Consider the following 26,201-nt stretch of genomic DNA (forward strand, 5'->3'; position numbering starts at 1 on the left):
CAGTTCTGTGCCAGAGAGTTCTGGCTTGCATGTGCAAAGTTCACCAGTAAAGGAATGTTCATCTCTGAAAGCCTCTCCCTAAACGAAGGCACCTGCACGGCAAATGACCCAATTACAATCATTGACTTAGAAAGGCACAGTTTTGCCCTATCTCTCATTTCACCAAATAATTCAGCAGTTTCTTTTTTTTTACTGAAGGGTATAGGATGATGCCTCAGTAACCTGTGATTCATTGATAATGGTTCCTTGCAAAGTAACTCAGGGGATGAATTTAGACAGGCAAGGTAGAGCAATAGGGCTAAAATTTTATATGGAGAAAATGAAAGTAACACTTAACAGGCTAGGATTGCAAATAGGAGTTTACAATAGGTAGCAAGGACCTGGAAGTGGTTAGGAAATGTGTCTTATAAGTACAGGTATAGCAACCGCCTGTCTCTTCGAAGGCAGTCAAATAATTAGAAAAATAAAATTGATTTGGAGTACATTTGGCAGGTACTAGCTCTCAGATCATGAATGGCAGCTGCCCAGTAGTATACCTCAAGAAGTAAATAGTATATGTGACAGCTGTATCTTTTCGGTACTGCCTATTGGGCAGCAATGAGAAGGCTAAAAAAAAAAGGTTTCAATATAACTTTTAGACAATGCAGACAGTTTTGATATAGAAAACGATAGGTTTAACACTAAGAGGCAGTAAGTGAGCAGATACAGTGGTCAGGAATAAACGGGAGTATTAACATTCTAGTTGAAACCAAGAAGAAATGGACATTACAGGGCATTTCATATTCAGGCAAGCTAGCCGATGGTTGCTATAAGGTAACTGCATTGCATTTCAAGAGAAGGCAAACGTCACAGAGGGAGGCAGAAAGGTGGGCGGATCAGATCAGGAAGTTTGTGAGGACTAGGCGGGTGCAGCTGGCACAAGGAACGGTTAATTAGCTGATGTATACGGCAGAGGTCTTTGCCCTGCACACCTGATGGCAATGGTGTGCATTGAAAAGCACTCATAATACTTCCCCCCAAAAAAAGAGTGTTTACCATGTTATGTCATTATTGCTATGCATACACCTGAGTCACGCGCACTGTATGCCATGTGCGAATGATCCTTTCTTTAGCTGGTTTTTACAGACAGTGCAGACTATATATCTGGAAATTAGAGTATGTTTCTGGTGCATTTTTTATTGCATGCATAGTTCATCTGTCTTTAATTCCTGCATATCGCTTCATTTTTTTGTTCTTCCTTGTAATGAAATTTTGTTCATTTCAATGTAAATAATGTACATAATAAATAAACTTGAATTTTCAATGACTTCGAAGTCTTCCCTGCATATCATGCCTTCTTCAAGAAAATGAATGCATCGATTGCTTTTACTTGCATAGAAAAGTTGATGCATGGTGTGAAAGCTACAGGTACTGTATGTTCTGCTAAATTTATGAAGGGCATGGGGTTATGCTTTCAGTTTAGAGATTTTGTTTTTAATTATATCAAGCAGAAATCTTCACCATTTGGGGTATAGTTTATGGGAAAATCCTCAGTTGGTTACAGCTAGAGTCAGTTAGGTCCAGAATAGCCCCACGAGCTTAACTAGCTGGTCAAGATTTTTGTCCTGTTAAAAAAAAATTTGAATTGTTTAAATTAGAACGGTATGATCGAATGAGAGCAGGCATAATAAAAATGCAGCTTTGATGAATGCTGCTGTGAGAGATGGTAAACATTACTGTTATAATTAGCTTATTTTCTTTATTTCTTTTTCTTAACGGTGTAATTAATATTGTTAATAAGTGGAAGCAAACCATTTTTCTTGCCCCAGGATATGGTATTGAAGACTGCATGAAACACCTGAGCTGCAGCTAGAAGAAAATATGAGCACAGCATAAGAACGAACAAGGGGTATTAGGTATAGGACCATATACATATGTATAAAATGAAATAAAGTAAGATCCCGAGAGTAAAATGTATATATATATATATATGTGCCAGCTGGTGAATTCCATGCATGACGACCTCATCATGAAGGTTTTGTGCATGATCGAGGTAAGTGCCGACGAAACGCCATGCCAGCTAATGTGCCATTTTATTAGCTGCATAGAATTAAGTTGCGCAGTATGCAGCTATAGATCGGTAAGCCTATAATTTTGATGATCGGCGTAGCTCCGCAAATGCGCGGTTCGAATGATCACAATTAAAGGTATCGTTCAAGAACAATATCTCTAAGCTCACATCGAGTGCACATAGTAAGTTTGTATAATCATCACGCACATTTTGTTGCCGCAGCTATATTATAGTGTGAAACTGAACGAGATTCGAGCGCTCTTTCGGCGAAGATTTGCAAAAAAAAAAAGTGAATAAATAGCTGGAAAGACTAAAGCCCCTCATTGAGGGGCTTTAGGAAAGACTGCTTATGCTAGCATAAGGAATTTTAAGTTGCCGCTGCTGGCTAGCTACAACGAGTGCAGGGTACACAAGCGGCCGTTATGGCTTCAAAGTTGAAGCAGGCGACTTACCTCGGCGACGCTTTCCGCGCAGCCACAGCGCCGGAGCAAAGCTTTTTTTTATGTGTTTTTTGCCGATGCCATGACGTCAATGGTCACGTGAAAAGCGGAGGCTCCGCCCCTAGACTGATTTGGTGTGAATGTAGCATCACCCCACCAGTTTCCAGTCAGAAAACGTCTTCAGACGCGGGCATCTACATTGTACGGAACGCGCCAAAATAAAAACCACGAGGACCGCCACCTGTTTCTTGGCTCATTTGTGCATGTTCTGTGCAGTCCGAGTGGCGTCCTTCGTTGCTATGCGACGTTACGCTGGCACAAAGAAAACTTAAAAAAAAAAAATTGCTGAAAGATAGGCAATATGCTGTAAATTATTATATTATGCAAAATATGTAAACCTGCAGTTGTTATCAACGTTACCAGTAACGCGACTGTTACATGGTAGAAGAACAAATGGTAGCGTAACTCCCATAGAAGCCTGCGTGTCGACTCTGAGCGAGGCTTTAGTTTCCCAGTGCCCCCTGCGAACTGTGAGGCACAACAAACACGTGACGTTGCTTGTGACGTCACAGTAACGTACTTTTGGCGGGGAATTTGATTGTCTTTTTACTTATGAACGAAAAACAAGGCCGACAACGACAGAGGCAGAACGATGCTCGGATAAGGAAGAAAAATGGACACCGTAACTGTTCAGCCAACTTTACTTGACATGGATTTTTACTGTCAAGTTTTACGTTAACTGAAATGTTACGGCATCTTTAACGACCTTATCATAGCATCGTTCTGCCTCCGTCGTCGTTAGCCTAGTCTTTCGTCGCGCGTCATGTAAACGCGTTCTGGGGCTTATTTCTTCGGGCACGTTTGTGAACAAGGGCCTTCAAGTGAATTAGGCAAGCACATGGATAGAACCACATGGCTTGAGGCATTTCACTAAGGGCATAAATGAGTGAAGCTGTGCTGCATAGAAAGCCAGGCTTTATTAATTCACGATTACTTACATCGGCGCATCACGACAATGCAAATCTTTAAGTGTAGGAAAGCGACCACCGCTCATTCGTCACGGTCTTCATGAAATCCTCGTGATAACAAAATTTCCTGAGCGTAGGTCTCCAAACGAGACGCGGTGAGATTATAAAAGGGTGAAAGATCTTGCTAACAAACAAAGTACATATGAGCGTCAAAGAACAACAAAAACTAACGAACGGAATAACTAACGCTAGCGCTAGAACGCCAACCTGTAAGAGTTTAGGTAAGCAATTCAAATTGGGATTGCTAGTATTTAGAAGTTAATGCGTCTGAGAAGTGAAAATATCTAGATATAGCTTCGCTCCAATAAATCTCGCCCTGTTCATGATTCCCATATTTTACTCGCGCTTCATTTGCCACTAAAAGGAGTCAATGTGAGGTTACAAATTTACAACTTAAGCATTTAACATGCTAAGCATCCCATTGACAATAGGAACATCACTGTAATAACAGCTAAAGCACGTTCAGCGAACGTTGGTGCGGTAATACGACGCAGTAAGCAAAACACGCAGCAAAGGGAGCGGAACTGAAGGCTTAGATCAATGCGGCACGCGTCTTGGGGGCAATAAAATCTCACCTTCACCGTTCAATTAAAACATGCAGCGATACGCCGCTCATTCAGACGTGTATCCGTAAAACAAGCCACCACTTTTGCGACGTGCCTGGGAGGCCGAGCCGAGCCGCCGAGCTGTGACGCAGCATTGTGCCATCGTCCGGAAATGCGCACATGCAGCGGCAACCAGTTTCTCATCGAGCACAGACAGTCTTCGCCTTGCTGTAAAGCTCTACCACAACCAGCAGAATGAAATACTGACTGTTTGTTACAGATAACCCACTCTGTGCGCAGCACGCAACGATGAACGTTGAACCGGGGCCGACGACGCACCCATTCCGCGGATGAAAAACGCTTTGGTCTGAGCCATATCTGAGCTTTGGGCAACTACGCAGCGGATAATAAGTGGCCGAGAGAGGCCGTTAGAAACAAGTTAAAATATTATTAAAAATGTGACACGTTTTTTCTTACGCAAGAAACAAAAACTGCATTCATTCTTGAGCGCGAATATTATGTTTAATTTCTAGTTCTTTGGAGTTCTGGCAGATCTTATTTTCTGTAAATTAGTAATTTGCCTCACAGTTCGCAGGAGCCCTCATCATCTAGTTGATGCCGCTGGCAGTAGGCAGCTGCACGCGTTTTCTTCCAAGTTGCGCGACCAGTTGTACATTGACCTTGACTGTTATCTGAAAACCATCTTCTTAAAGGCAGTGGACTGCCATGACTGCCACACACACACGTCATAGCCAGACGTGATGTCATAAACCAGAAGTGACGTTTACACTAGTATGACGTCATTGGTTTAATGGCGGTTTGCTGGCTGAAGGCATGGAGGAAGAAATGAAAGTTATTGTGCTCTGTCGCTCTGTCTGTGCTCCGTTGTGCTGTGTAGCTTGGTTTGGTTGGCCTGGTGCTAATGAGACCGTCGATGCGATCGTGTTGCATCGTTTCTGTCTAGGCGAGTTCGCGTCTTTAGAGCACATTTTATGGTTTTTAGCATTGTTTATGTGTAGTCACTGCAGCGCTTTATTTCAATCCCACATGGCGGGTTTGTGATAGCGCTCTTCGTATTTATGGTGCCGCGGTGGGGCGCATGTCATGTGTGTTTGTTGCAAATGACGTGAACTGTAGTAATAAGCATTGTCAAATTTTTACTTCTGTAGTGAACGATCCTTAGGATTTGTTTGTTACGCTCCCTAGTCATGATCAAGGCTCTCGTTCGCGGGCCCACGCCTCTGCGGCCGCGCTGGGCCTTTGTTGCGGCAGTTCCTAGCTCGATCGGGGCCGTCGCTGAGAGCAGGCCTACTGGAGTTGATACCCAAGTGCAGCTGCTCAGTTACGGTAGTACATTCTGTGTTCGACCCGCGCAGAAGGAGTGCAGCGTACGTACGGTTTGCCGCTAGGTTTGCTTCCATTGCAGTGTGAACTATTCGCAACTGCAAGGGTAGCCTTCGGGCCCCATCGCCGTTGGAACGCTATCATTTTTCTGCTTCCACCGTGCGTGACTCCCCTGCTGCGACGGTGTGCTGAGGATTGTGCGTGCGGAACTATCTTCAAAATGGAGATATCACGACGACAAGACAATCGTAGACAAGCTAAGCCCGAACACCTTGACGGCAGTTTGTTTCAGCCGTGTCACAATCACAATTATATCTGGTAGTGCCCATGTCGTTTGGCTGTATTTACGACGCTTGTTTATTACTCGGTAGGTTCCGAGTTTCAGCGACGTGCCATTCCCACATGTAAAATTAAGTTCCTCTGTTTTGCTGAATTGAGGTTGCTTTTCCATAGTTCATTTATGACAGAGTGCTTCAATACTCCCATTGCCAAGTTCTGCCTGGATCATCATGTAATACACGATCCAGCTGCCTTTGCAGGAAAGGGTATAATCTGAGCTGTCTAGCAATGAATTGCTGCCCAGAAGAAGGCTTCAGTTAGGCAACATAGTGGATGCGTATGTAGCAAACGTTTTTGTTGTTAAAATAATCGAAAGTAAATATACAAAGACAAAGATATGGCCCATTCATCCAACCTTGACATGCTCGCTGCTGACGGTGTCTTATTGATACTACACTATTCATTCGCTCACAAAAAAATAAATTTGCATTTTACATATTGGTTACTGAATTTATTTGTGTTACACTCCCAGTCAGTGTGTTAACTGGTGCTTCCTAAAGCTTTAAGCAGTTATCTCTTGCAGCAGGGGCACCTTGAGTCTCGAGAATAATAGTACTCGGCACCACCACTGACCCTTAGCCCAGGTCAAGCTGAGTGGGAGTTGTTCCATAACCAGTTGCTTCAGTTATGGTTTTAACCCAGGTGTAGGCTCCCTACCAAGTAGCCAGTGACTGCACCAATCTTCAACATCCTAGAGGTCAACTCATAGGCCTCTGGTTCTAAAAATACAAACTGTGGGGACTCCGACTCCTTGTGACAAATCCATATTGACCTTCCTCACAAAAAGTCTCCACTGAAGGTGCTAGAGGTGACTACGGACTCCACGTCGGTGATAACCAGGGACAAACCTAAAGTAGGCGTTGCCTTCTGGACTGCCACAGGCCTAAAAAGCAGCCTCCAGTCCAGCTGTTGCATAAAAGAATGTCTAAAATATAGCCACTCATTCCCTCTTCCCCACTTACTATCGTGCCTACTGCGACTATTGTCCACTGGAACCACAAAAGCTGTTGAACATCATGGTTGATGTATAGGAAAATGTATATAGAGCACCAGCTCAATATACTTTGCCTACAAGAATCCTATAAATTTTATGACATTGTATTCCACAAGGATTAGCAAGCAAGCTAACCAAATAGGTGATGTAGTCATTGTAATCCAGAAATCCATTTCATGTTGAAATTTGTGTCTAAACAGAAGGAAGAAACTGCTCAAACGGACAGGACGTGTAGAAAGGCGAGACAGACAGACATGAGCTACTCATGTGTCTGTCTCGTCCGTTTGAGCTGTTTCTTCCTTCCCTTCAACATGAACCAACCATCCCGACGAAGCCCTCTTCTTAAATTTGTATCTAAATAGCAATCTGCAGGGGTGAAGGTAGTATAAGCCTTTTTTTTTAGGCTGTGCAGCAAAGAACTTTAAAAAGTAATGGACCAGCACCTATAGCCATCTTTGTTAGTTGCAAGCTTTAATGCACACTACATATTGTGGGGTTGTCCAAAAACTGACTTGCGAGATGTACTAATAGAAAACCTGTTGTCCTCCGGATCTTGCTTATTTAACAAGCAAGAGGAAGCATACTACAACATATACCACTACAGTCGTGCCCCGTTAATATGACCCCCGTTAATATGGACGACCCGAATTATGGACAGTTTTTCTGGGGACGAAACCTTTTCAATGTATTTATGCCTCGTTAATATGGAAACTCGCTGTCCGGACAATGGACAGGGGAAGAATGCACGCTCCCCACTTGGGCACATGTATTTTTGTCTCGTTAATATGGACAGTGCTTGAAAAAAAGCAGAGGAGTCCCCGAACGCAAGTTAAAGAAGGGCGCGCCGCCCGCGAACCTACTCGACAGCCGATACGGCGGGATGCCTGAACGAGTCCTGTGGGTTGTAAAGAGCCAAAGCGGGCGTGTCGCCGTTCAAAGGGAAGGGGGAGGGGCGGGGGGAGAAGAACGTACACAGCAAACCGATGGTCAGCGTAAGAAAGACCCCGAAAGGGGGGAACCAGGAGATTTCTGGGTGCAGCGGAAGTGCCGCCGCAGTCGGGAAAGCAGCACCATGTGGTTGCAATAAATTCTGCTGAACGTGAACAGAGAGGTCGGTAAAAGCGTAAGAAAGAAATGACAGGAAGAAAGACAAATGCCTACAGTGGCGGTAAGAACTGAAGTTTTCTTTCCCAAAGCGCAATGTGTTCCATGAAGCCGTTAACGCTTTTCGATGAGTAGAGCGACAAAAGAAAGGCGACGTATGAACACGCAACCGGGACCGGGCGTCCCGTCCTGGACGCGCTTCCCTCTCATGCTCCTGGTTTTCGTCCCTGTTGCGCTGCCGAACTGTCAAACTTTGCACACTACGCGGTCCGTATGTCGGCTTCGCTTTGAGTCAATGATGCGGCCTTGACAAGGTCTGAGCTCTTCGTAGTCGGCTAGCCGTCGTTCTAAACTGTACTTCAGCTTGCAGTGTTTGTTTTATGGGAACACGTAAAAACAGCGCCAAGAAGATGGGATATTCGATAGCCCTCTGCATAGCAGCTTGCCAACTTGACTCCCTTGCTTCGTTACAGAAACAGTACAAGGCAAAAAAAGAAAGAATCAGAAGAACGGAAAGGCAGAAAGGTTAACTAGGCAAAAAAGTGCACAGCATCAGGAGCCTGTACCCTCAACTTGAGTCTGGCTTTTGGCATGGCGGGAGTTAAACGCAAAAGAACAGAGCTGTACGTAGGCGCGAAGAAATCTGTGAATACAAGCGGTAAAAGCCATCTCAGTCAATCCAAGCTGCGAGGGACTAGTATCGACAGCTCAGCTATTTCCTCGCCTCAGGAGAATCTCAAGCAGCTACTTAGCGCCTACTTTGCTCAGTGAAGATGCCATTTTGGAAGTGGCGGTAGTAGAGTAGAGAATCAGACGCTGATTCATCGGCCAGTGAGGAGTTCGTGCTCGAAAGTTCGACCAACACAAAGCCCAACATCACGGGTGTCATGGTAAGCGAGTCGCTTCAGACTGCACTACAAATTTTTGAAGACAACAATGACAAGGATAATGCACTCAAAATTACCGGTGTTCTGTGAAATTTTGAGTCCAGTGCACATCGTTATGTACAAAAGCAGTCGTTAATTACATTTCTCTTTTCTCAATAAAATCCTTATTGTTTTTATTCATGACTCGTTATTATGGATGACTCGCTTTATGGACAGTTTTGGTCGGAAACCAAAGTGTCCATATTAACGAGGCACGACTGTATATGTACGCAGCAATAGACCTTGTCATTGGCTGTCCACAGCTCTTTGCTACCACTGATTGGACTAAATTAATTTTTATGGAAGTGGTCACTTTCCCATTTCTCTAAAACAAGAAATGTGAATCCAAGCATAAATAATCTTAGTAAGTTTCAAGAGCATACTGTTAACTAGAAATTGTGAAGCTCTTGGCAATGTCCTCTTCATAAACCACTCAAGTGCACATCATGACAATCCTTGGTCGCACTGCATGATAAATTGTGCACAGAAATACATTACAGAGACATCAGGTAAAGCACAAAACAAAGACCATAGCTGTACACTCAGGTTTTTGGTCTTAAATGGCCTACACAAAAAGTGCAACTGCTTGGAAATGCAGACTGTTGTGACATAATCTTTATATTCCTTGAGGCATGAAAATATGAGCAATCAATTGCTGTATGATATCACTTGAAGTCCTTGCTGGCAAAATATAGGTGTTGTGAGTTTTATACAGATACCTCTCCAAGTTTTCTGATCCTGTGTGCAGCATATGGGCCCTTGTTCTTGAAATCAAAAACAATGAGCAGACAGACACGCATGTACTGTCAAATGCTGTGCCATCCTATTACTGCAAGACGCATCATAGGAAAAAAATGCGCATGTCTGTCATTTGCACAGAAGTTTGGCAACTGCCTTTATTCTCTGTGGCATGCCATAAGAATTCATAGACAAATTTTCTTTTCAATAACCTCATGTCATGCTTGCAAATCCAAGTCTGAAATTAGCTGGGTGCTACATTATCATAACATGCCTAGAAATGAGACAGCCAACAGACTGCCTGTGTCAGCCACTATCTCTAGTACTATGAACACTGAGAAAAAGTACCACACAGGCCTCAACATATTTGCCCAGGCCACTCATGTCACCTTAGCAATTTTACAGATCTCATTATACACTGCAAATTAATATTTTAGGGCTATTGATGCTTAATCACTTTCTAAAATCTTCACACCCAGCACATTTTACTGACTTGAGTTAACCACTTTTCTTGTGCTTGGCGCTCTTTGGTTTCAGATCCCCTGCACCGTGAAAATCCACCGTCACAAGGAGTTGCCTGCTTCTAGTGGCTAATGGCAGCAGTTATGCCAAAGCCGCAAACACTGTCTCAGCTACCAGTTTCACCATGCTATTGTTGCAATCTAAACTACATGTGGTTTATTTGTTATTTAAGGGTTATTTGTACTCTATGCAGTGCATATTACAATATGAAACAACAAGACATTAATGTCAGGTGCAGTTTCGGTGAACGAATCAATCTGCACTGACGTGTACAAAATGGGTGCTGTTGTACTGAGAGACCAATTTATGCAAAGCATTCAGTTGTATCCCTGGACCAGGAGGATTATTAAATGCTGCTACAGCAGGCTCAAGTATGCACACCAAATCAATATGATTCAATTTACTGTATCTTATCCTTTTAACATTTGCATGGATGCTGAGAATATCATACTGGTTGTTCACACCACCACTTGTGGTACCATTTTGTGAATGAGCTGTTACAATAGTTTCACTAATAAAATTGTTGTTTTTGCGATGGCCCTTAGAGCACTATATATAGATACTGCTTCCTTTCGGTCACTTTTTCTGCACACCGCACATTGTCGTGCTCAGAATGACTTTCAAGGTGTGGCTGCAGCTTGATGCAGGAATGACGCAAACATTATGGTGATGGTTAATATATCTGCAAGTTGTAAGAAATTTATCTTATGGCCTTGCTCAGTGAAGCATTTTCTCAAGAAAGGCAGCTCAATAGTCGAAGTAAATGCAGAGTGGTCAAACCAAAATGGTATTTTCATACCCTAAAATAAATCTATACAGCACTATACAGTGTAGCAGTGGAGTATATGTCTTCTGAAAATTTTACTGCCCCAGTAGACAGGAGGAGAAAATGGTCTAGGCATATGTGTAGTGCACAAATATTCTGGAAGAAAGCGGCATGGTGCAGGGGTGCAAAGGGTAGGGAGCTCTTCTCAGGGGTACCTGGCAGAGGGATGTTGGGAGCTTGTTGGCATATTGGAAGTGTAGTTGAAGTGGGCAATTTTAGAGACCGGGCCTGAAAAATATGAATTGCTAGTCCAGTTAGTCTTAATTAGGATGCCAGTGTCCTGCTGTGAAGCACATCTCCCCCATCCCTACACATCCCGCATTTCTAGCAGGAGGTGCTTCTACACCCTACTAATGCTTCTTAAATGCATGTCACCCCCCCCCCCCCCCCCCCCCCCCCCCCCTTATTTAGACACCTACTCCTAATTCAAGTTCCTAGGAAAAAGGGACGTATAAGGCAGATATTGGTGAAAGGTGGAGTGATGCTTGGGACGCAGGCAGTTGCATTTTCACTAAACACTGCTAGCAGGCAATACAGATTTGTGGCAGTGATTCCGCGGGTCGCACTTCGCTATGTGGCCATTGGACAGCATTTAGCACGCAGTATGTTGACAGCATGCCGTCCTAATCGATATACTCTCCATCGGCGCATGGATGGCGTGAAATAGAGCGCTTCAGTTCAGTGCATGCTCTGTCTGTTTCACACATGACGTCCCGCATGCTCAGACGACGTGAATTTTGTTCCTACTCACGAAGCAGCTCGATAACCGCTGTATTTAGCGCGAACACTCAAAATCACACACACACACGAAAGAAGGACAGAAAGAAAGAAACGAAACTATGCCGTTGTAGATGGAGCACGATCGAGCTTTATGGTTTCGTTTTTGGCATGTTTTTTTTTTCTTGACCTGTGCAGCTTAAACAACGCAGGTTGTATACATTACAGATTAATTAAAAAAGTGCGCTAACTTGACAAAACAGACAAATGGGATGGAAAAATACGAGACACCAGACACAAAGCGCAGACACTGCGCTTTGTGTCTCGTATCGTGTATTTTTTTCATCCCGTTTGTCTGTTTTGTCAACTTAATTAGCGCGCTCCTTTAATATTCGAACAAAACTAGCCCCATTTAAAGCATTGCTACACAGATACGCGTTATGGTTTGCAGCTGCTACAGATATAACGCAAATCGTAGCGCAGGCCCGCCTGCGATCGACGGTGCTCGAGCTCGGAGCTAAACACGACTAGTGCGTTTAGGACGTTCTGAACATGCAACACAGTGATGGTGCCAAGTCTTGCATACTCGCTGAGATTCATACATATATATAGTGGTACATTGCGCTTGTAGAAAAAAAAAAAAAGACCACAGATATTAGAAGTGTAGTAAAAATAGTAATAAAAATTAGAGGGCCTCTTAGATGTCTTTTAAGAGGAGAATGGCGAAAGCCTACCCTTTCTATCCTAGAATTTGCCTCCAATCTTTAGCCTCTTGTCGGCATTCGTTGCAGTGCAACTTTTAATTTAATTGGTTTACAGGAAAGGGAAGGCGCAGTATCTATCACACTTTCTCCGGCAAGTGTGAGTTAGGACGGTACACCATCGCTCCTGTCGCGTGGCGTTCCTTAGCGCGCGTTCAAGTGTGGCGTTGTAGATGGCAGGGACGCATTCCGCCTCGGACAATCAGAACGCTGCAAAAGCGGGACACACTTTGTCCACCACAGCATGAGCCATATTAAAGGCTTTTGCCCTAATAGTAGTCGGTATCTGGCCCGTACGTGATTGTCTTAGCAGTCTGCAGAGCTCGTCACTGAGGCGGGCATGTGTACAACATGGCCGCATATAGTGCACAAAATATAAGTTCGGGTGTGCTGGCAGAAATAAATCCCCCCTCCCCCCCCCCCCTCTCCTTCCTGCTGAACAGACGGGAAGAGGAAAGCATGCAGGACTTTCATGCTGTGGGAACACACACAGGCTCACATGAGTGAATTCGCTGACGGTCACGCGCACTGCCTTGCGGCCGATGAAACCAGCGCTGTTAGTAGATCGTTAGTGTCTTCCAACGCGGTTCGATCGGCGGAAACGGCACAGTGTATGCGAGAAAATAAGTGACCTCACGTATTACATACGTCCCTTGTCGATACATGTATAGTCCGTTACTAGTGCTGGGCCCGTCTTTCTGAGCTACGCAGCAATTGTACATAAGTTTCTCCACCATCTATTTTTTGCACTTCACCGGGGGGGCTAGAGTGCGGACATTCCCAAATTATATGTAATCGAGGATCCTATAGCTCATCTCATCACAGCGGCTCTGGCCTCAGGGAACATCGTGGTTCGCCATAACAGCTATAGGGCACGTATATGTAGGCTTACAATCGTGTTCACGCGATTGCCTGTCTGCAGTCGAGCGCCCTAACCATTGAATGCATGCGATATATATCGGGCGCTGGACTACTGTGTATCAAGGATGCGGGATCGAATTCCGGCCGCGGCGGTCGCTTTTCAATGGAGACGAAATGAAAGCGCCTTAATATGTGCCCTGTTGTGCTGCTCAATTGTCAGTGCACGTTAAAGAACCCCAGGTGGTCGAAATTTCCGGAGACCTTTTTTACGGCGCGCTATCTTTCTAATCAATTCGCGTGGTGTATATATCCGAGAAGCAGTGCATTTATTCTGACGGTGCTACCTCAAAAATACGTCTTCGTAATAAACAAACATTCGTTGTAACTGCGCAGCCTGTGTAAGTGGCCTCGACTAGATATATATAAACTCCCTCGCCAAGGGTACCGCTACATAACGCGCGCATAGCTAATGAGCAAATTTTTCTCATTACGTTTTTGGTACTATAGTTATCTACGTTGTAGTTGGCAGTATAAACAAACACGTTTAGGTGAAATATTTTGTTGCTTATAGAACATCGTTATCACACAAATTGCAAACGCTCACCTAAGCATATGCAGCGAAAACGTCCTCGGCTGGAACCATTAGATCGCAGTTCACAGCCACAGGCCAACAGATTCCTACCAAAAAGAAAAATTGGCTTCCGACCATAAGGCCCCGCCGGGGTGGTGCAGTGGTAAGACGCTCGATACTGTGCCGGAGTTCCCGGGTTCGATCCCGACCACGGCGGCTGCGTTTCGATGGAGGCGAAACGAAGTGGCGTCCGTGTGCTGTGCGATGTCAGCGCACGCTATAGATCCCCAGGTGGTCGAAATTACTCCGTAGGCCTGCAATACGGCTCCTATTTCCCTCTTTCCACTTTCACTCCCACCTTCCCTTACGGCGCGGTTCAGGTGTCCACAGAGCAAGTGTGACATACTGAGCCTTTCCCTTCCTGTGAACCAATTATTATTATTATTATTATTATTATTATTATTATTATTATTATTATTATTATTGTTATTGTTATTCCGCGACCATACAACGCCAGATCCCGGCAGCCATAGCACAGAACTAGCTGGTGCTCCCTATAGCTACCGAAACCAGAAGGCTTCCTTCCTTATTGAGACAATTCAACCAGCAGCAAACAAATTCCTGATGGAAACCAACAGATAAATTTTCATAACGAAATGTTCGCATTGGCGTCCAAAAATTCCGTGACGCTTGTGTTCGGTGGCTGTCAGCGCACATGGCTCACACCGATTCTGTCTACGACAATTAAGCTCGTTTAGAGGGATGTGAACTTCATTGCGGCTTAGGTGCAGTTCCATAACCAATGTAACGCGATCAAGCGACCGAACGAGCAAAAACGGAACTATATATGCCTTAAAAGCATGTTTCGCTTGTGGTGACTTAATTTCTTGAGCTTTAATTTGCAGCATAGATTGTTAAATTCTAACCGATGATAACTAGTGTTGGATTAAACTGCACAATTATAAGCGCTTGCGTGTCCACAACTTTGCCTGATCCGCGCGCGTTAAAATGCCCGAACGTGTGATGGGAACTTGTAGTTTATCAAAGCAAAGTGGTAGGGCCCCCAGCGTTCCCCTCGTTCATAAAATAAAATCGCGCGATGCTGTGCGCGTAATTACGTTCAAGAAGGAAGGACATGTGGACTGAGATTAAAGTGTGTTGTACGTGAACTCAAGGGCTCAAAGCCTTTGTGTAGGCCGTGGTAACACCGTGGCGGGGGTCTTCTTTCTGCCCGCGCACCCGAACTTATTGTGTGCACTATAATATTCAGCCATGCAGTACACACGCCCGCCTGTAGTGAGGAGCTCTGCAGACTGCTAAGACAATCACGTACGGGCCAGATACCGACTACTTAAATTTATTATTACTTTTACTACACCTCTAATATCTGTCCTGTATCTCTACCACTCGATCTCCTCTTTTATTTCAGCTCTCCGCCAACACCACTCCAACACTATGCGACTACGCCAATACCACCAATGCCACGGCGCATATGCGCAGCCCCCGACCCAGAAGTGCCAGCACTGGCAACCGGTCGCCGAGCGTGGCCCATGGGGATGCGGGCATTTTAGCCACTGTAGTGGAGGTGTGGATCGGCAGCCGGCGGCGCTCGCAGAAACGCACGCTGCGTAGGTCTGCTTCCGAGGCGGGTTTGTTGGCAATGAAAACGTGTCTTCTGCAGTATTTCTGCAATATTGCAGAAAAAGATCCAAGGATTTCGCCAATGCAGCAGAAGAAGAGCGGATTTTAGGAAAACAAAGCACGCAACCACCAGCCTTCCAGATTTACTTTGCACGTTTCTTGCGCTGTACCGCGCTCGCGCGCCTAATGCTTGGGCCTGCCTAATGACAGCTTTTTCTTATCGACTTTTAAACAGTTTGCGCGTGTCTTATGCGAGTGAGACCGGCGAATTTAGTGTCAAGCCCACGCAGATACCTGCAGTACTTTAGATTGAATCGAGAAAGCCTGGTTCATTATACGTACTTGACTCGAGGATTAAGCAGGTTAAATGTAGCACTTGCAGCGCACTGCATTGCGAGTTGCTTTAGACTGAGTGCATATCAACTCTGGCCCAGACAACTACGCACAAGTATTCCCCAAAAATGAGATCACGCCGACACTATACAGGAAACCTCGCCGCACAGGAAAGCTGATTGTTCACGTGTACAGCGCTGAGTGGATTGAATTTGCCGAGGTGCTTTTTGCGGCCACTGTCATAGAATGCGATAGTGTATTACTGCATGCGCCACTAACTGTAAATGATTTCCTGAAACCGAGGAAAGTATAAAGGATTTCTGATGTGTGTGATGTTAGTATATAACGGTAAATTCAGTTCAGTTCAGTCGTGTTCGACTCTTCGATACCCTATGGACCATGTCACGCCACGCTTTCCGGTCTCTCATATCTTCCTAACATCATATAACTTCATCTGCAGTGCCTCGACGACGCCATCTAACCATCGCGTTCGCTGCCTACCCCTTCCCCGGCGACCCTCAACCTTTCCCAACATCAAATCTTTCTCCAGCGACTCCTCTCTTCTCATCAGATGGCCATAGTAGCTGAGCTATAACTTTAGAATTTGACCTTCCAATGAGCAGTCAGGGTTTATGGTCGACAATATCGACTGATTTGATCTTCTGGCAGTCCAAGGAACTCTCGAAAGTCTTCGCCAGCACCACAATTCAAACGCGTCAATTCTTCGGCGGTCAGCCTTTTTCACAGTCCAACTCTCGCATCCATACATCACAACTGGAAAGACCATAGCACGAGTTTTACGGATCTTCGTTGGCAGACTAATGTATCTGCTCTTCACTAGGCGGTCAAGGCTAACCATTGCTCTCTTCCCAGAAGCAGGCGTCTCCTAATTTCATGGCTGCAGTCTCCTTCCGAGGTAATCTTGGAGCCCAAGAACAGAAAATCTGTCACAGCTTCCACTTCTTGTCCATTGATGCTCCAGGACTTGATAGGGCAAGACGCCATGATCTTTGTCTTTTTAATGTTCAGTTTAAGCCCAAACTTCTCACTCTCTTCTTGGACGAGCATCAGAAGTCTCTTGAGTTCCACTTCACTTTCTGCCATTAAAGTGGTATCATCCGCATATCTAAGGTTGTTGATACGTTTTCCAGCAATCTTCATTCCAGCTGAAGACTCGTCCAGACTGGCCTTCCTCATTATGTACTCTGCATATAGGTTAAATAGGCAGGGCGACAGTATGCAACCTTGCCTCACTCCTTTCTCGATCGGAAACCAATCAGTAAGACCATGCCCAGTTCTGACTGTGGCCTCTTGCCCTTCATACAAGTTCCTGAGGAGACAGATGAGGTGAATTGGAACTCCCATCTCTTGGAGAGCTTGCCACAATCTGCTGTGATCTACGCAGTCAAACGCTTTCGCATAATCAATAAAGCAGAAGTAGATGGGTGTTTGGAACTCTTGCTTTTTCCATGATCCAGCGAAGGTTGGCAATTTGGTCTCTAGTTCCTCTGAATTTGCGAAACCCAGCTTGCACATCCGGAAGCTCCCGATCCACATACTGCTGCAGCCTACCTTGGAGGATTTTAAACATCACCTTGGTAGCATGCGAAATAAGCGCGATCGTGCGGTAGTTGGAACAATCTTTGGCACTGCCTTTCTTTGGAATGGGGATGTAAACTGACCTCCTCCAATCCTGTGGCCACTGCAGGGTTGTCCAAATCTTCTGACATAATGTATTCAGAATGTTAACAGCGTCATGGTTGATGTTTTGAAGCAACTCAGCTGGAATGCCATCAATTCCGCTAGCTTTATTCTTAGCAAGGCTGGCTAAGGCCCATTCAACTTCACTCTTCAGGATGCCCGGCTCGAGATCAGTAATCACTACAGTCTTTAGTTGGGGTTTGCACATTCGGGTCCTTCTTGTACAGTTCTTCTGTGCATTCCTGCCACCTCTTCTTTATCTCTGAGGCTTCAGTGAGGTCCTTGCCTCGTTTGTCCTTTATCACGCCCAGCTTAGCACAGAAGCTTCCTTTGATATCTTTGATTGTCTTATACAGAGCTCTTGTGTTCCTTAATTGGCTGTTGTCCTCAACAGCTTGGCACTGTATGTTCAGGAAGGCATTCTTATCTCCTTGCTATTTTCTGAAAATCTGCATTGAGAACCTTGTATCTTTCTCTTTCCCCCATAACTTTTGCCATCCTCCTTTCCTCAGCTATTTGCAAAGCCTCTTCAGATAACCAGTTTGCTTTCTTGCATTTCTTTTGCTTTGGAACTACCTCAGTAGCAACTTCTTGTATTATATCACGAACATCAGTCCACATGTCTTCGGGCTCTTTGTCTTCTAGATCGAATTCTTGAAATCGATTCCTCACTTCCACAGCATATTCTAATGGAATTTGATCCAGATCATACCTGAAAGGCCTTCTAGTTTTCTTTGTTTTCCTCAATTGAAGCTTAATTTTGGCAACAAGAAGCTGATGATCGGTGCCACAATCGGCCCCAGGCCTTGTTTTTACTGCTTGTAGAGCGCTTCTCCATCTCTGCCGGCAAAGAATATAATCGATCTGATTCCTGTACAGACCATCGGGTGAAGTCCATGTGTACAGGCGCCTCTTGTGCTGTTGAAAATGAGTATTCGCTATGGTCAGGTTGTTTTCTTGACAAAACTCTACTAGCCTCTGCCCAGCTTCGTTTGGCTCACCAAGACCGAACTTGCCTGTAATTCCAGATATTTCTTCACTCCCGACCTTAGCATTCCAGTCTCCTATGAGAAAAACGACATCTGATGATGGGGTGCGGTCTAAAAGGCATTGTAGGTCCGCATAAAATCTCTCAACGTCAGCTTCTTCAGCAGTAGTGGTCGGTGCATAGACTTGGATAACTGTTATGTTGAAAGGGTGGCCTTGGATCCGAAGTGAAATCATTTGGTCGTTTTTGGGGTTGTACCCTAGCACTGCTTTGCCCATTCTTCTGTTTACTATGAGAGCGACCCCATTCCTTCTCTTGGATTCGTGCCCACAATAAAAGACATAATGGCCGCCTGAGTTAAATTCTCCCATTCCGGTCCACTTGAGCTCGCTGATACCCAAGGCACGGCCGCTCAATGGAGGCGCACTTGGTGCGGCTCGTCGCGTCGCGCCTCAATGGCTGGGGAAGCGCGTATTGGGAGAAGTTACAGTTTCCGCCGTCATTCTCCGCGGGGGTGCCACCACTCCAGGACAAGACGCAGCCGGCACGGACGAGCAGACGACGCGGAAGGAGCGCGCTGGCTGGGTTGGCGCGTGTTATCGTTTTGACTACACAGCATAACAGCGTCCTAAGCGTATGCAGCACCATGCCAGGAAACTGCTGTGTGCCGCTGTGCACCACGAAAGCAAGAAAAATTCGGTTACCATGAGTTCCCGTGCGATTCACAACGTCGAGCAGCATGGCTGAAAAAAATATCTCGGGAGGGCTAGGTTGGAAAAGGAAGCCGGTGGGAGCCGAGTGACAAGTCACTGGTGTACTCACTACACTTCACAGATGACGATTACAGGAAGAACATAAAACTGAAGATCCTGCTTCCTTCAGCTGTCCCCTCCGTGTTCCCGAACTGCCCACATTACAAGTTAAGTTACTCACGCGGGCTCATGTTGAGCCAAACAACCTTGAAAAAATTAATGTGCGCAGGACAATAGCTTTATTTTCCCCACTTGTTATAGCCACACTTCATTTCCTACTGGACAACCCCCCGTGTCATCCTGAAGCATGTGTGTTTCAAGATAGCTGCGCCACGATCACTTTTATGACGATGATATCAAAATGGTATGCCTTGCCCAACATCACATAAGTGAAGCCATGGAGACACCAAGAGGAGCCGCTCTATTTGTTAGGTGACGAGCGACTATCTTGGTTAGAGTTGGACTTTGCCATATCGAAGACATTCAGGTCCAAAGAGGCACGCCAAAGCAAAGGCTAACCAAGCAAACGTACGAAGCAACAATCATGACAATCAGATCCACAGTGGCGCAAATCCCTTCTTGATCACATCAAGTATCTTACAACAATGTCTTCTGTGTGCCTTACTGCATTGCATTTAACCGAATCTTATTTTCAGCTTCCGATACGCCCTAAAGCAGGCTCTGAAAGCGGGTCTATAGTATCGCTTTTTAGCAGCCTAAGGCAATTCAAAGGCGGGAACGACAAAGTTGACGCAGGGCTGCAGTTTTCACCTCGGAGAAAATACTGAAGGTACCACTAGCGAAAAAAAAATATCGACTGATGTTATACACATTTTGGCATGCTTTGTGCTGGTTGGCATCTTGCAAGCATCGGTGTGCAAATGCACCTATCAACAATAGGCAGCTATAAAACTTGGAATTCGTGATTATGAAAGTCGTACCTTGCCAACTGCCATATCACGTCTGCTGCGAGAGAGTTTCCGAGTCAGCTTGGATTCGTTCATGTGTGGTGTGAACCAGCAGCTGAGATAGAGTTAGCACCGATTGCATTCTTGGCTGGTTACCTTGCACGTCCATTTGAAGAGAAAGTATGAATAGTTTTACAGAATCTCATGAAAAATTTTTATTTATTCTGTTTTCAGAGCCACTTGAATATTATTTCCAGTGAAAACGGAGGAACTCGCTGAACAATAATGTTGAACGCTACGCCCTCAATTGTAAGTTTCCAGAAAAGTGCGCGCTGAATAAATGGCCCCAAACCTTGTCCCGATTTCAAGATTGTAATATCCAATATGTTATTACAGTGGTTATGGGTGCCCACTCAGCGAAGCACACGACTGCCTCGATTCTCGTTGTAAATGGAAGACCACGAATGACTTGGAAAAGCCCAGTGATGATGACATGCGCTATCACCTTATCAATAGCAAACTTGCACGTAGCATCACATAATGTGTGAAACGCCGCTCATAAATCCTAAATTGAGCAAGCGCCGACCACGCGGACGCCGAAACGAAAGCACGGCCGCTGCGCGCAGCTCTCCGCCCGGACTCGTCCCGGAGCGGTGGCGCCGCAGCGGTGGCGATGAGAACTAGGCGCAATACGGCTCTTCTGGGCGACGCGACGGGCCGCACCCAAGTGCGCCTCCATTGAGCGGCCGTGCCCAAGATATCAATGTTCAATCTGTCCATTTCTCGCTTGACGACTCCAGTTTACCTTGCGTCATAGATCTTACATCCCATGTTGCTATGTGATATATCTCCTTGCAGCATCGGACTTTCCGGTCGCTTCCCGACACATCCACAACTGAGCGTCCTTTTGGCTTTAGCCCAGCCGCTTCATTCGTCCTGGAGCTACTAGGAATCGCCCTTTGTTCATCCCCAGTAACATGTGGGACGCCTTCCAACCTGGGGGGCTCATCTTCCGGCGCCATATAATTAATGGTATTGTGACTGGCCATAGGGTTTTCTTGGCAGGGAATACTGGAGTGGTTGCCATTACCTTCTCTAGTGAATCACATTTTGTCAGAACTCTCTGCCGTGACCTGTCTATCTTGGGTGGCCCTACACAGCAGAGCTCACGACTTCATCGAGTTTCGCAAGCCCCTCCGCCACGACAAGGCAGTGATCCATGAAGGGGATAACGGTAAATTAGTATTGTAATTATTTTGTTTTGCAATGCCAATAGATTTCACCGTGTGAGAGAACTTTTACACACTTGACAGAATTTACAATAATCAGCGATTAAATTTCAGTAACGTTAAAGTGCAAGCTACGAATTACTCGCTGCGAAGACATCGTTATAAACTGCGCATGGGCACTGTCATTTTCTGGGAAGCAATTTTACAGGCTGAAAATTTCTTTATCGCTAATTATTTAGCAGTGACTAAATCTTATGCGAAGTAAAATATTAGGGTTGCTTCCAAAACAGATGCCGGATATAATACTATTCCGAAAGAAATGGAGGTCATCTTTTATCATGCGACTATAAAGGTGTATTTATTCCCGAACTAAACACTGATATTTAAGCCCGCATGAAGCTGTTTTACTCCTCTTGTCAGAATCGTCGAGTCTGCTCGGAAGACAGAAATTGGACGAAAGGGGATTATAATGATTATAATAGGCTACCAGTAAAGTACATTAATCTAGGTGTATTATGTAATATTTAGGGTAACAATTAGGTGCAGGGAATATGTTCCTCAAACATTCGAGCATTTCTCTAAAGCAAAATGTGCTCACTAAAACTTTTACGGATGCACAGAAGCCTTCAACAACAACACACACAAAAAAAGAAATGCATATTGGCCCGGGTTTAACGCATGAAAGCGGCATCGGCTATGGCGGATGATTGCAGAGGCTGGTTTTGGTGTCTTTTTTTTTTCATTATTAACACCCCATTTACTACGTGGGATTGTTTATTGTGCAGTCGAATCCCACAGCAGAGGAGCGCCTTTCGAAACGGTTGTAATTGAATCCCCCGTTCTCGAAACCAGCAGTCGAGCGCCCTTACCATTCAGACACCGCGACAGAGGTTTAAAAGCAAAAACAAAAAAAGTACTCGCACAACTCTATCGTGCATACAGAAGGCATAGTAGGGATAGAGTGGTCTGTCCAAACTGCATTCTGCTATTGAAGCAGTCTGCGGTGGCATATGTTTTAGTAGCTGCGGTATTCCAAACAGAAACGGGAATATGCGATTTCTGAGCGTTTGCATTAACTTTTATTGACGGCAGCGACCTGTTTTGCTTTCACACAGCGGTAACGTCAGTACCACTTCGTTTGAGACATTGCATGTCAAAGGATCTCAAGCGCCGTACACCGCGATGGATGATGTCCTTATCCAAGCATGGCATGCTCGATACGGACAAGTATATTTTTGTATGAAGCGTGGGGTTATAGACTGTTCATATTTATTTTGCAAGAGGCATATAGGTAAGCAAAAGCTCACAGGAACCGCGAAACAAACAAAAACACTCCTGTACACGCCGCACGCGCGCGTAAATCACCGCGGGCTGGCACGCAACGCGAAAAGGCATCCACGCTGAGTAGGTTTCGTCGCTGAGCCGCAAGGTGGCGCCTTTAGTTTTTTTATTTCAGTTTAGTCGTAGTATTGAATTCGCACTCCAGTTATTTGCATAACTACGGAAACGATTTTTTTTTTTGTCGTGACCGAAGTTTTGCGCGCATGCCCCGGAGCCGATGGGCAAACGAAGCCGCTTTTTATACCCTATTATCCTCACTGAATACTACCGCGGTGCCATATTGTAAAAGCGTCTCTGAAGATTTTGTATAAACAATTGCGCTTGCATGAAGGACTATATCAGACGCACATTCTAGGCTGCTCAGAGGACCATATGTGCAGAAACAGAGCGCTGTCGCCGGCGTTTTCGTTCACCATATATAATTTCATCTTAACTTCTTGTCAAGTTACAACACGTAAGTAGAACTGGAACCTTTCGGATGCATGCACAATTAAAGCACGCAAGATGGAAACCCGAGCCCTGCAAATCACATCGGGCTTCAGGCAAACTGCTGATATGCATTCTTTGGTGCTTAGGAAGCCGAGTAGCCACTCGAATATGCCATCCCTTTTCTTGAATTGCATTTTGCAGCCTCAAAACATGTCTTAACAGACAGCTGCTGCTTGAGAGGAAGGCCACTAACCCTTCTTTCAAACGCTGTCCTTTAAAGGTGTTCATTTTCATTTTTCATTTCATAGACCTTACCAACTTTGTCACCAATTGTAAATCTTTCATACGAAAACCTCCTCGAGACTTGGAAGTCTTTTTAAAAATTCTTTACACCCGCCAGGCTTGGTCCTTTTCTTCTTGATGGGGTATTCTGAATTACCTTTCGCAAGTATTTGCAGGCTATGCATCCGTGCTGCATCAGAAAGAATGGTGCAGTTCGTCGCAAAGTAACACCCATTAGAGGAGGGAAAGGTATTTCCATGCATGGGCTTCAATCCGCAGCCAGGACACGAACTAAGTTTCGCAATGTCCCGAAGAAGATTAATTATCTCTTCTGTTTATTTGACAGCTGCTATCTCCTTCACTTTCTTTGCTCGAATGTACACTGCAGCATTCATGGCAGCTTCATCTGTATAACTGCGATGGAGCAGAACTCGCCGGCTTACGTATATAACTTCCGGAGATCCGTCCTCGCCTGAGTGGCATGTGCGAATGTTACTTGCTCATCATCAGAAAGAGCGACATTTGTCCACGCGGTGGTGGTGACCGCAGCTTTCTGCATTCCTGGACCAGACTCGCGTCACACGTACGATCCACCGTCACTGTATTCTTTAATCGGCTCACTGGTGCTTTGGGATCAATGCGCTTCTTTTTCTCTGCAGGTCCCCCTGCTGACTGTTTTTGCTCGCACAATAAGTTGCGCTCAATTCATTTTTGAGGCAGGGGTTTCGGCAAGTATCTTGGAACGCCAGGAAACACTGTCTGGACGGCATCCTTCGTGAGGTAACATCCCGAGGAATCTCAATTAACCTTTCCCTGAATCACAGTGTTCTCAATAAAACAGCTAGGGTTCGAAGTGTCGATCACAAACGACACTACTTTCGTCGAGCACTCTGTCGCCGCGCTTGATGGTGCGTTTCCACTCTTGCCTCTTCTCTGCGTCTTTCGGTGTCCTAAGACAGATCATTTCACCTTGAACGAGCGCTACCCGCTCTTGCACCCGCGAGCACGAGTTGAGTTGCAAGTCCTTTATTGAATAGGACTGCTCATGGCCATGGATGGAGGTAACGGGGAGTAGGCAGAATCTTTAGTGTTTCCACATATCATCACTCAAATCAAATTGCTCTGATCAGGCCACTAAGGGAGCCATACTTGGCAAATATTATTTGTGTGTTAGCGTCAGTTCCTAGAAGGCGGTAGGGTTCGAAACACGTGCTGTCACGCTTGTCCCGTTGTGTGGACATGGCGCGATCGCACATCCATAAAAAAGGAGCACCAACACATGCTTGCTAACTTCCGCGGATTCCGGCTCGCGAGCGCAAAGAAGTGCACGTGGTGCACAAGCGATGCCACGGCACTAGCGATTCAGCAGAGCGCAGGCGCGCAGTACGGCACAACCTACACCGCGCTCCGAAGGCGCCCCTGCGCTTTCATCCGAGAAGCGGCCAACCGGTTGCATAGAGAAGGGAAATGGGCGCCTCCTGCCATGGCCGGTCTCGAGGGAGAGCGCGCTTCTTTTCCTCACCAATGGGGTCTGTTTCCACCGCCCGCCGCATCTCGATGGGGTCGCCACCACCCCACTGCTGCGCCTCTGCTACCGCCGCCGTTTACGCGCAAAGGAAATGCGCGCTCGCTCTTCGCTCCGCCCGCCTCAGTTGCAACCGGCAGGTCCTGACATTTCACCCCTTTTAGTTTATACAAAGATGCCGTAATCAGCGTCTAAGATTTATCGTGTGCGAGGAATAAAATATTGTCAACACCGCTCACGCGCGCGCGCGCCTTCGTCAATGCGGCCGAGCGCGGTCGAATGAAGCTGGTACACTTACTTCAACATTTTTTGCCCCTAACTTTTGTACAGAAATACATTATCAGGCTATGCAGTGTCCTTTCGAAAGCTACAGGTGCAGCGTGACGTGACATGAGTGCATGGCAAACTGTTGGCTGGAGATTCTGTCAACCGCTTCCGTTTTCGTTTAGAGCAAAAGAGGCACCGGCGAAAATTCATGGCGCGTCTCAGATTCAGAGTAAGGAACAAAATTTACGCGTATAGTTAAAATTGCAGTTGTCTAGTGGAGTGAGCTGTTTTAGCTTCGTTCAAAACAAATCAATAGGTTGAAAGACAGAATATTTATATGTTGTCTCGCGACTGACGCACGTACGTGCATAACAGACGTAGTCGGTTTAATACATAGATAAACAACAACTGCTAATCAAGGAAATGGGCATGAACAGTTATTCCTAATTCAAAAGAGCGGCAAACAATAAAAAAAAATGTTCTTCATTGTACTACATATTCATCAACTCATCAAAACATGACCTGCGGCTAGAAAATTCAGTCTCAATCTTCCTGGACGGTTTGTTCATATAGGGAGCTGGCTTGTAATTCCTGTCTGTCACTTTCTTGGCATAATTGACAAGAAGGATTCTGATAAATTTTTCAGATATCAAAACAGCGGACCTTATAGGCTGTTGTTAATTCCTTCAGGGCAACTCAGCAATGGCTAATTCTCAGTTGCGCTTCTTGAATCAGGATTTGAAGTACTTCGAGAGCATTTGTGTGTGGTAGAGGCACGAGTTTTTTTTTAAGGAAACCTTGTCCAAAAGGGCAATAAACTGGTTTCGGATAATGCAGTCCACTAGAATTCTTGTCCTCGTAGAAGAGTGCACATGCATGGCTGCTTCTTTCGCTAGTTTCAAGAAAGTTAGCGCAGCGTCACACCCGAGGTCACTGATTACCTTATCAATGTATTCATCGACGTAAGCTAAACCGGAATATATGTGACAGTAATGGGATGACAGGAGATGCCACCACAATTCCTTCATTTCCTCGGTTA

General features: G+C 45.4%; 1 pseudogene; it reads right to left on the reverse strand.

Moving 5' to 3' along the window:
* Positions 1-15,332, reverse strand: part of LOC146184780 (ATP-dependent translocase ABCB1-like) — a 51,010-nt pseudogene extending 35,678 nt beyond the window's left edge.
* Between the last annotated feature and the right edge of the window lie 10,869 nt (positions 15,333-26,201).

This window comes from Amblyomma maculatum, chromosome 7, assembly GCF_055883805.1.
Source record: "Amblyomma maculatum isolate TAMU_Amacu chromosome 7, ASM5588380v1, whole genome shotgun sequence".
In the NCBI taxonomy this organism is placed as follows: domain Eukaryota; kingdom Metazoa; phylum Arthropoda; class Arachnida; order Ixodida; family Ixodidae; genus Amblyomma; species Amblyomma maculatum.